The sequence below is a fragment of the Calliphora vicina genome, chromosome 5 (genome assembly GCF_958450345.1).
Source record: "Calliphora vicina chromosome 5, idCalVici1.1, whole genome shotgun sequence".
Lineage (NCBI taxonomy): Eukaryota > Metazoa > Arthropoda > Insecta > Diptera > Calliphoridae > Calliphora > Calliphora vicina.
The window spans coordinates 25,335,773-25,347,889 of record NC_088784.1 but is presented as its reverse complement, the minus strand read 5'-3'; the positions used below and the strand labels follow the sequence as shown (position 1 = coordinate 25,347,889).

At 28.2% G+C, this 12,117-nt stretch overlaps 1 protein-coding gene across 3 annotated transcripts in view; it reads left to right on the top strand.

The window, feature by feature from the left end:
- Positions 1 to 760: 760 nt before the first annotated feature.
- The window catches only part of PCB (Pyruvate carboxylase), a 29,631-nt gene continuing 18,274 nt past the window's right edge, over positions 761 to 12,117 (top strand). For 2 of the 3 annotated variants that reach the window (XM_065513311.1, XM_065513309.1), the window contains exons 1-2: positions 761 to 902; positions 1,164 to 1,318. The gene's annotated coding sequence lies outside the window, so the exon portion shown is untranslated. The remainder of the gene's footprint in view (positions 903 to 1,163; positions 1,319 to 12,117) is intronic. The other variant, XM_065513310.1, reaches the window with a different exon arrangement.

Here is a 12,117-nt window from a genome sequence, read left to right as displayed (position 1 = left end):
AGTCATGCACCCAATAATAGGTAAAAAGTTTGGTTTTTGGTTATCCGAAATTACGCAATATAATTTTCATAAAAAAATTTCCATTGTATTGTCACTCAATGTAAATTCAAAACGAATATGTAGTTTGAAATTTGTTTGGGGTGTTTTTTCGAGGTACCATTTCAGATGGAGAAGATCGCAAGTTAAATTACTTCTCAACTTTTCATATTTTGTACAGAGTATACCAGAACCTTTGTTCTTTTCTCGTTTACTTAACAATCCGGCCACGTATAAAACTTACAAATTACTTTATTAGTACTTATTTGCTTATTTTCGAGAATATGATTCAAAATACCGGTTTTTTTCGCTTGTAAATAACAACAACTTCTATAAAATGCCAGACACATTGCGTATTAACGCTATAAAAACACAGGTAATTGGAAAAATAAAAAGCTTTATTAAGAAGAGCAATGTTAAAGCTTCTTTTTTTCTGTTTTCTTCCCCAAACTAATGGCGGCAGAGGTAGCAGCAGCAGCTGCAGCAACAATAACCGTTATCGTTTTGGGGGCTCACTCTCGTGCTCTTTGTGTGTATCTGTATGTAGCTCTCTCGTGTTGGAGCTCTGGTGGCTTTTAGAGAATTTTAGAACATATGTTGTGTGGTGTTGTTGTTTATATTTTTTTATTTTCTTTCTTGCTTTTTGTATATGTTTTGTTGTTTGTGATAATAATTTTGTTCTTCTTTTTTTTCTATATACGAATTTTTTTGCATGTAAAATATATAGATTTCTGTTTGCATTTTGTCATTCAGTTAGTCGGTCGTGAGACTTTGGTGCGAGTGGGTCGTTCTTAAAGATTTAAACGGAGTGTTTTTATTTTATACTTAAAGTATAACAAAAAAAAAAGAATTGTTTCTTATATTTGGTTAGTGATTTCTTTTTTTTTTTTTTGGTTTTTTTGATAATATATTTTTTTTTATTATAAATGTGCTTTTTTCAATTGCGTATGTGGAAAAGATATATAGTTTTTGTTATAATAATTAAAACAATTAACTTAACACTACCTAAAAAGTTGTTAATTTTGTAATATTTATGCAATCCACAGGCATATTGAAATTATTATTTAATTTTTGTTTTCTCTAATCTTTTTTTTTTCATTTTCTATATTATTACCCAAAACAATTAGCAATTTTCATTGCCGTGCAAAAATAAGACAATTTCTTTTACAAGAGGATTTAAATAATACAAAAAAAAAATTAAACGCTAAAAGAAAAATCACAAAATTCTAACACACAGCCAGAAAAAAAAGTTACGTCAAACACTTGGATTATTGAATAAAAGGTAAGTGAAGCAGCTGAAGATGAAAAAAAGAACACATGTCAATTTTGAACAAAATAATTTTGGTAGATTTTTTGAAGCAAAAGGATTTTTTTTATTAGTGTATAAAAGACGAGTGGAAAAATCAAATAATTGCAAATAAAATGTATTCACATTGACCTCTAATATAAACTTGAAATATTTTTAATGATATTAATCGTATGTAGATATTTTTCGATGTAGAAAACATATCACCGGTTTTTATTTGTTCTTAATTTTGGTGAAAAATACGCAAAACAATGATGAATTGTCAAAAATTATGAAACTGACATATACACACACAGTAGTTAAACATATTTTTATTGAGTCGGAGAATAAATGCGTGTGTTTGACATTTGTTGGCAACGTAATTAGTTTTTTGTTGTTGTTGTATTGTATTTAGATTTTACACACGCGAAAACTATAATGATAAGGGTTTATTTGGTTTAATTCCATTAGCTGAGAGAGATCTTTGGAATTTGATGTAAAATGTTAACTAAGTTATACCCTACACCAAGTAAAGGCAAAGTCTTAAAGGGGGTACTGTACCTTAACCTCAAGAATCAGCTGATTGATAACGAAATGGTACAGTACACTCTACTAACAGCACTCATCCAACTCTGTCCTAGTTTTTCCACACTAAACTCTAGTTTATGGCTACAAGAAACAAAATTTACTAAGTGCTGGTTCACACAAGTCAAGTTTACATGAGCAAGTCTTGAGTTTACAGAAGAGAGAGGAAGGAAAAAATGTCCAATCTCATCTCTATTCTATAAACTCCAGACTTGCTCAAGTAAACTTGACGTGTATGAACCAGCACTAATCCAGCAGTTCTAGGTGACAATCTCGAACTACTGATTTTACTCATCATTTAGAACTAGTTACTTCAATAGCTACATGACTAGTTATTTTAAAACGTGCATGTCCTAAGCAGGGGGTCAATTGACCCTTTTTGATTACAACGACCTGGTCTAAAGTAGTCAACGCTTTGGATTCACATACTGGTTACATAGAGATCAGCTACATAACTAGTTATTTTAACATGTACGGGTGCTAATTGACCGCAAATAGTCATCTAAAAAGACATATCGCTTACAGTCCAATAATCGATTGCTTGTAAACAAACCTTCCTCCTACAACAGTTTACAGTGACTTCACTATAGGATACTAATAGACACTAAAGTGGCTATTGACTTCGCTATGTTACTGTATGAGAATTATATCAACACAATTTGTATATAACCAGTTTAAAGTTGATACACTCTAGATTACTTAGAGACACTTAAGTGGCAATTATCTTCACGCAAGATTACCTGGGTAATCAATTGTCTTCTCTCTGCACTACAAACAGCATATACGTGTAAAATGCCCCAAAATATATATTGGAGTCAGCCTAGTGTAAAGACATTTGTGCACAGTTTGTCCTCTTGGGTGAAAGATTGTCTTGAGAGCGTGTTCACATCTTTTCTGTCTCTTCCTTGCCATTTTCGCTTAATTGGAGCTTTGCAGTTACGTTCTTAGCAACAACTTCAAGATCCGGCAGATCGCATATTTTCTGCTTAGAGATTGTCTTGGCAGTTTCTTGTGACAATGCGAATGAGACTGCAAACGATGGCTTTCGCATGTTTTACTTCAAGATCAAGAATGCCCATCACAAATGCTTCAATATTGAATCGGATAAGACAGGTGTACCAAACGTTCAATATCTATCGCGAAATCCTGCAGCGTCTTGTTGGCTTTCTGCACTCTACCACGTCATTTCATTCGTTATATATCTTTCTTGTGTTCGATACCTTCAGCAGCTCAGTAGTACACATTCCAGAACTTCTGCTGCATTTCCCTTCAAGGTCAAAATCAATTCTATAGCTTTTTCTTCATTGTTCCATAAGTTTGTCTTAGCAACTGTATCAAACTGAAACTGTGTTCGAATAGCAAATGGTGTGATGCCATCTGACAAGCCTTTGCTTTATTAGAGGTGCAGTTTTTTATCGACCTTGAATTTTCGTTTCCACTTCAGCTAGCAGTTTCTAGTTGTTGACTTGAACTTCAGCTATCCATTTCTCGTTGTTTACTCTAGAAGTTTCTTGAAATTTCATTTCATTTCCATTATTTTATTTTCTTCTTTAACTTCAGCAAGAAGTTTCTTGTTGTGGACTTTAGAAGTTTCTTGAACTTCAGCTTTAAATGCAGCTGTTGGCTCTCGTTGTTGGCTCTAGAAGTTTCATTAAATTTCTCTTTGTTTCCGGCTGTACAATTTTCTTGAACTTCAGCTTTAACTGCAGATAACAGCTTCTCGTTGTTGGCTCTAGAAGCTTCTTGAAATTTCTCATTCGTTTCTTTGAATTTTTCCAATATAACCGCAAACATTGTGCTTAAATCCAGACCTCCGTTTCTTTTTTATACTCAAATTCATAAGTTGCGATGTCAATGTTATGCCGCTTGAATTCACCTATGGGTCTTTTCTGCAATTCCGCATTATTACCTGCTGTTGGTAGCTCCAACTTAATCAATTCTTTCTGGAGTTGTTCTACACCAATTGTTATGTTTTTACCTTTTAAAAGCGGTAGTTTATTTGCTTTAAATAAACCGTATTCTTTTAATTGGATTTATTTAAATTAACACAATAACAGTGACTAAGATATACTGACTACTCTGCAACTCGCTATAGACACAGTGCCATCTTCTAGTAGTTTCATGAATTATCTAACGGACAAAACTAGAATCTTCTATTTCTAGAGGGGGGGGGGGAGTTCTTAGTTTCCTTATCTGTCTGAAAAATATCTGTTATCCATTTCCCCTGTGTTATAATAATCTTCTAAATTAATCGTTAAACTTTGAGTTTAACACTCAACCTAAAAACTAGACCTTATCTATCTACTTTATGTACTTAAGTAATTTAAAAACTAAATAGATGCTTTTAAAGGTGGCTCTTTATTTTCCAATTTTCTTGCTTGATTTCATTAGGTTTTATTGAAAATTCCATGACAATGATAATCCTTAGTATGATGGTGTAATAAATCACACTTACAATGTACGAGTATTATTTGCAAAGCAGAGATGGACAAGGGAGATTTCAAATTGGTGGTTTCTCAGTTTACTAAAGTACTAAATTATTGTTTGAAAATAAAGCAGGTAATTACAGTTCATTAGAAAGAGAAAATAATTACGAAAAAAATTGGTTGAAAAAAAATTGCGTTGCAGACGAATTTACAATTTTTATTTGATATTTGATTGTCTATATATAAAACTTATTTTCCGAGTTATATTGCCAAATATTGCATATTGTAAACCAAAGAAAAGTCAATTGATTATTTTAATCTAGAGTAGATACAATTTTCACTTGAATGTTCCTAAGAAATCTAAAGTGTGGTCAGTTTAAACATTTGTATATATCACTGTAAAATGTAGTAACTTTATTCAACACAAGTAATCTATTGAGGAGCCACTCTGTTTTCAATTTTAGTTTCCATTTCAATGGGGATAAGTCAAGTCCTAAATGGAAGATAACGTCACTACATCGGGGCAGTAACTAGAACTCCAGGAGGGTTACTGGGCTTACAAATACAGAATATGTACATTTACCGGTTTTTAAATGTCAACAATTACAATTGTACTAAATTATCCATATCTGATTTGCACAGTATATTGAAATAATGACGCTATTTTACGATGTTAATAATTGCATAATAAATGTGTGTGTCTGTCAGTCTTCTATACAATAAATTTATTCTATTCAAATTCTCTTATAAACTCTCCTTATTAGCAGTATATTTTTCAAATTTATTAATTGTCATTTTTTTTTTGTCTGCTTTCTATTATTATTTGCCTACAAGTTTAATGTAAATTTTATTAAACAAATTTACAAAACGAAGTGCAAACAAAAGAATAATACAAAAAAAATATCCACAAAATAAACGCTAATTTATTAATAAGGGTGTTAACAGTTTGTTGGGTGAGATTGAATAAAAAGATTATAAGAATTTGTTTTTAAATAAAATAATTGTTAACAAAAAATTTTAATTTATACAAAAAATACTAACAATTAGTTGCATAATTTACTTGTTAAAAATTTTTAATGTAAATTAATAATATTATTGTAAATAAACAATAACAAATGTGAGTTGTGGTTAGTATTTAAATATTTTAATTAACAAGCGTCAAATATTACATTGCAAGAAATTTAATCTGTTAAGAATTTAAGTAATTTTTAATTTAACTCACCGCTTTAACACAAACACAATACATTGTTCAATCGATTTATACCAGCAAACACAAGATTTTCGAAAGATAATACTGAAGATTTTCTATAGAAAATACTGTTATACACTAGATATTCTATAGAAAATGTTGCTATAGTAAAAATTTCTACAAAAAAATACTGTAATACACCAGATTTTCTATAGAAAATACTGTAATGCACAAGATTTTCCATAGAAAATACTGTTATACACAAGATAATCAATAGAAAATACTGTTATACTGAAGATTATCTATAGAAAATACTGTTACACACAAGATTTTCTAACGAAAATAGTTCTATATAATATATTTACTTTTATATACGATTTTCTAAAAAAAATACAGTTGTACACACGATTTTCTATAGAAAATTCAGTTTAACACAAGATTTTCTATAGAAGATACTGTTATACACAAGATTTTCTATAAAAAATACTGTTATACACAAGATTTTCTATAAAAAATACTGTTATACACAAGATTTTCTATAGAAAATACTGTTATACACAAGATTTTCTATAAAAAATACTGTTATACATACGATTTTCTATAGAAAATATTATTATACACAAGATTTTCTATAGAAAATACTGTTATACACAAGATTTTCTATTGAAAATACTGTTTTACACAAGATTTTATATAGAAAATACTGTTATACTCAAGATTTTCTATTGAAAATACTGTTTTACACAAGATTTTATATAGAAAATTCTGTTATACACATGATTTTCTATAGCAAATACTGTTATAGTGAAGATCTCTATGGAAAATACTGTTATTCTAGAAAATATTTTATAGAAAATATTGTTATACACAAGATGTTCTATAGAAAACGCTGAAGTTTAATACATTTTAATAGAAAACCTAATAAAATTTAATTTAACTTAAAAATATTTTGCAAATGGTAATTTTTTAAACGTAAATTACGGTATATTGTTTTCAAAAAAAGTTTCCATTCTATTGCCAGTCAGTGTTTATAAGATCAGTAAATAGTTCTAAGTCTATTTTGTCTTTTTACATAAAATTCTGAAAATAGTTTGAAAGTCTCGGAATAACCTGAGTAATTTTGTATATAAAATATTTAGTACCAAAAATAGTACGAACTAGAGTATCCAAAACCGAAACCCAAAACCGGCCAACCGGTGTTTTCATCTTAAACTGCACCGGTTTCGGTTTTTTTAACTTTTCGGTTTTTTGACAAACCGGTTTTTGTAAGACGGTCAACCGGTTTTAATGAAATATATTTTCTAAAGCTCACTCAAACATATTTATGATAAAAATATTGATTTATTTTATAGAAAATTATAAATTGCATAAAGTTAAGAATTAAAAAATGCTAAATTTCGGAAGATTTAGTAGATAGTTCATAATTTACATTTTCTATTAGCGTCCACAAATAAAAATAAATTTAAGAAGACCTTTTTCATATTAAATAAAAATTTAATATAAAATAAAAAGGCAATAATCAAAACCAGTTTTTTCAAAAACCCACTTTTTCTGTTAAACCGGAAACCGGTTTTTCAAATTTTCCGGCTTTTTGGACACACTAGTACTAACATATCAACTTTTTATCCCCGATATCAAGTGCTATTTGAAATTATTCTTCATATCATTAAGAAAATTTGTATGAAAACATCCCTAATTGTTGTTAAAGCCAAGGTTTTCCTTGGATTCTGTAATATTTACTTTGATTTCTAAACATTCTAAATTACAGTTCAAAACTTTGTGTTTGCTGGGTTTGAAATGTTACGATTGAATGGCAAATAAAAAAGAAATTTGTTATATTAAACGTTAAGAAAAATGTGATGAAAAGTGTTTTGAAGCATTTACTCAAGTGTAACGTAGTGTACGAAACTGTTTGTCGCTTTTGTGTAACATTTATGAGTATCCTGAGTATCTTAAGTACCTAAAACAGTGATCGGCATAAAGGGAATTTGAGTTAACATAACATGTTAAGCAGTTTATAGTTCTGTTTTAATTTGAATATCTATTTATTGTAATTGTTGTTTTTTATTATTTTATAATTTTAATGAACTTCATTGAGATTTGTGTTATTTACAAGTAACATAACTACATAAAACAGTGGTCGACATAAAGAAAACATGGATTATCATAATATGTTATGCTCTGACTTTCTATGTTGTTATCTGACCAGCTATTTATTAAAATGTGTGTTTCTTAATTCATAGTTTTAATAAACTTCGTTGACAATCTTGTGGTTTGGGCCCTTGGGTGCTATGAATGCCGACCACTGATGTAATTATAAAATAACGAACAGCTGTTTAACTTATTTTAACTATGATGTAGCTTTTTATCTACTATAAATTTCCAACACTTGGAAGCTTAGTTTGTTCTTAAGGATTTTTCAAGTTCTATTATTTTTTAATTATATATTTTATGCACTGTCCAGAACATGTGCTTTCATTTCATTTTCTTCTATTTTAAACAATAAAAACTTATACAAATGATAAAAATATTTTTTTTGTTGTCCATATTTTTTTTATATTTTGTTTAATAATAGAAACTTGTTTGTGATATGTATTTCAGTTAATTTATGCCATTTAAATGACAACACAAAATAAAATCACGAGGGTCCATAAAATTGCTATTTTTTATAAGATTTTTTCATCATCTTGATGTGTTTCTTTAGTTCTTCACGACAAAAACAGAATCTTAAACTTTTTCATCATAGTGTTTATTATTGTTGTTCTTATTTTATTATTATTGTTTTTCTTCACACATGACAATTTTGTTGCTGGTGTTGCGTATTTTTATACGGCTTTTTGTTTTGTTATTGTTCTATTCAGTTGTTGTTGTTGTTTTTGTCTTTTGAAGAAAAATCAATTTTCTTATTTTAACCAATCAACTTGTGAGTAAATTAATACTCATAAACAATCAAACATACACACTACGCATTTACAAACACTTGCATACATTTGTTTTGACCTTTATTAAGTTGTCATTAACTTAAATATGGTGACAGGAAGAGGGAAGTTGTTGACAAAAAAAAAGAGGCCCGTTAGAAAAGCAGTGTTGCCAATACCAGGGAATGGCTATAGTGTCTTAAAATGCCGCATTGCTTTCAAAATGGCCTTGAATGCGTAAATAATGCATAATTGGCAGGAATTTTATGTTTACAAATTAAAACGTGCTGTTTTTTTGGTGATTTGGCAAACGTTCCAACAATTTGTGGTATTTAATGTGTGGAATTATGACAAATACTAATAAAAAAATACCTATGTGACGAAAAAAATTTAAATTAGAATTTATACATGGCAACAAAATATAAAAAAAATCTGAAGACTTTTTCTGATAAAATTTTATCAATATTTTGGTAAATAAAATTAATTATAAATTAGTAAAATTCAAATTTCTTTAATTGTTTGCTTTAAATTAATGTATTAATTTCCTCTTTTTTAACTTTCTTTATTGTAAATTAAAATATTTATTTAATCTTATCTCTGTAATACAAAAAAATATTTTATTATTTTTTTTAACATACATATTTCAAAAAAAAAAACACATGTTATCATTATTTAATTTAAATAACAAAAGTAACTCAAACACATACCAGAACACTGTTTAAAGAAATGTATTTCAATAGCACTAGACAGTTTATTCCATTTATTTATTTATATTAATTTAAATACACATACAACATTGACATTTTCAATTGTCAAAGTCCAGATTCCAAACTCAATAATGTTTGCAGCTGAGAATAAAGACAAGCAAGACTTGATGAATTTTTGTTTAAAACATTAATAATGTTAATGATGCAATTTGTAAAGCTCAAAATATGTTGAAATATTCACTGATAAAATAGTCAGTCCATCCATACATTAAATATTTTTGGGCCATTTAACAACAAAATTATCAAATAATTGAAAATTGTGTTATAAATCATTATTTGGTGTTGTGAGCAATTTAAAAAAAAGAAATTATTTGATAATAGAAATTTTTGCACTTTGGCTAAGTGTTAAGTGTTAAGTGATTGTTGATAAAGATTTCTGGTTTAATCCAATAATAATAAAGGTACCTAAATAAGAAATTTTAAATAACCTTGATTCTTTAATTAACTTAATTTTTTTATAGTCTTTAGATAAATTTGTTTTTAAATAACCTTGAATGTTTGATTTCCCTAAAATTCTAAACCTGTAAACACTTTCATTTATTTAAATATGATTGATTTGTTTCAAATTGATAACCTTTTTTCGTTTGTTGTATTGAAATTTATTTATTTTCCATTAATTTTATTTAAATTATTATTTACATAATAAACGCAACTCAAGTACTTGTACATGCATAGAAACAAATAGAAATACATTTTTAAATACATATGTCTAGACTTTGAAGGTATTAAATCGCTTAAAGTGCAAACCATAGATAAATACACATACATAGATCGGAAACTCTCTTGTCAAAGACCTAACTCAGCTGTCAAAAACCTTAGAAAAAAAATCTATGTGAAAACAAAAACAACACTCATATGTGTGATTACTTTGAGTAATATTTTTATTTGAGTTTATTTCTAGTTTCCGCTCTATGTCTATTTCTCTATGGCGCAAACATTGTGAAAAGTTTGATATTAAATTAATGGAAATTCCAAAAAAAAAATCAATCATATTTAATTTTGGGGGTATAAAACATAAATTTGTGACAACATTGACCTAGAATACATTAATTTTGCTATTGAATCTAAGAGACATAAAAAAACTAACTCAGTTTGATAAACTTCCATTAGAGACCTTCCTTGAACGGCTGTAAGCCGGTTGAGCCTTGCCGCCGTAGAATTTTAAAAGCAGCAGCCTCAGAAAATTTTGAAGTTTAAGTCAGCTTTAATGAACTCAACATACATATGTTCGTTAGTAATTTTTTTTTTACAATTTAAGTATTTTTTTAAGTTAGCTGGCTGACGGATGATTTTAAGCCGTCCCGATATTTTTTGGGGGTCAGCTGCCGCCATGGAATTTGGTCGGCGTTGATCTCTGGCCCCCATAAAAAAACCCCTTGGACTTTCTCACATCCCGATTTCTGGAAAAAATATATTTTTCGGTTTTCATGAGAGCTATCCTAGGAACTGTTTGAAATGTCATAATTGTCATCTCTTGTTTATTGCGCTTTTAAATCTGATTATATCTGATTCCAAATTTTACATAAATTTAGAATAATAAATTATCTAAAATGTATTCATACCTTTTTATTTAAAAAAATTGCATGTTCTGTCGAAAACATTTTCAAAAGTTATTAAATAAATAAAATTTTTTGTTAAATGTTTATTGTGAAATAAAATATTGTTAAATTAAATGCGGTTAATTAACGTGTTTTCCATTCACTTTTGTTTTGCAAATTTTGTTGTAATTGGCATATTAACAATAATAAAAAACAAAATTACAGAAAAAAAAACAATGAGTAATATATAGTTCAATGAACAAATAATACAAATTTAACAGTCATGAACATAATAAAATGAAAATTAACCCGCTAAAAATGTTGATTAAAATGTTAACTAAAATGTAAACCACTGAAATTTTGAATTGAAATACTATGACAAACATAAAGAGGACGTTTCTAATTTTATTTTAAGATTTATTTTAGTTATATAACATTTCTTTCTTTTTATCATCTTGCCTCAATGTTTACACTTTTATGGCAAATAAATTATACTACTAATAAAAATTTTTATTTTCTGTTTTCTAAAAAACAACACAAACATTTTAAAACTACTGACACCCACTCGTTATATTATATTTTATAATTTGTATACCCTACAAAATAACACAAGGTATATTTCAAAGATGAATAAAAAAGCAAACAAATTTGACAAACTAGTAACAGCAAATCAATTTTCACACTCTTTGATTGGGTAAATTTACATTAAATGTTCTAAGTGAGAATAAATGACATATATGTACCCTTCAAAATGACATATAAGTTATTAAAAACAAAAACTTTGTTCAAAATATAGGCCATATATTGGAAATCCCGGAATTTTAAATCAATATTTGTGAACTTTATTATATAATTTGTGAACTATTAAACTATCGTTTCCGATATAACAGCAAATACCTTTACCGCTAAGCTGTCATTACCGAAATCAGCCAAAATGCCGTTAACGATAAAATACCGTTACTGAAATAATCCAAACTAGCGTTGCCGCTACCTTTTTACTTCTTTGAATTGGTATTGGCAACATTTCATTTCTATTCACTTTTGAAGTGTAAACAATGATTGGCAGCATTTCATTCCTACTCCCTTTTTAAGTGTAAACAATGATTGGCAACACTACATTAGCTCTCATTTTCAGTTAACAAAATCAATATTTTCAATTGTTTATTTTAGCCCTTAAATAATTGCGACGCTACTATTTCCTTATAAACTATTTATTTTAATCAACAGGTATCTCTTCCATAGCTATTTTAATCTTACACAAAACACCTGTTGTTATTTGCCCTAATTAAATAGAAAGGAATCAATAAAAAAAACCTTAACACCTAAAAATATATTACGCACAATTTTTTTGTTCGTGAAAAACATGCGGTTTT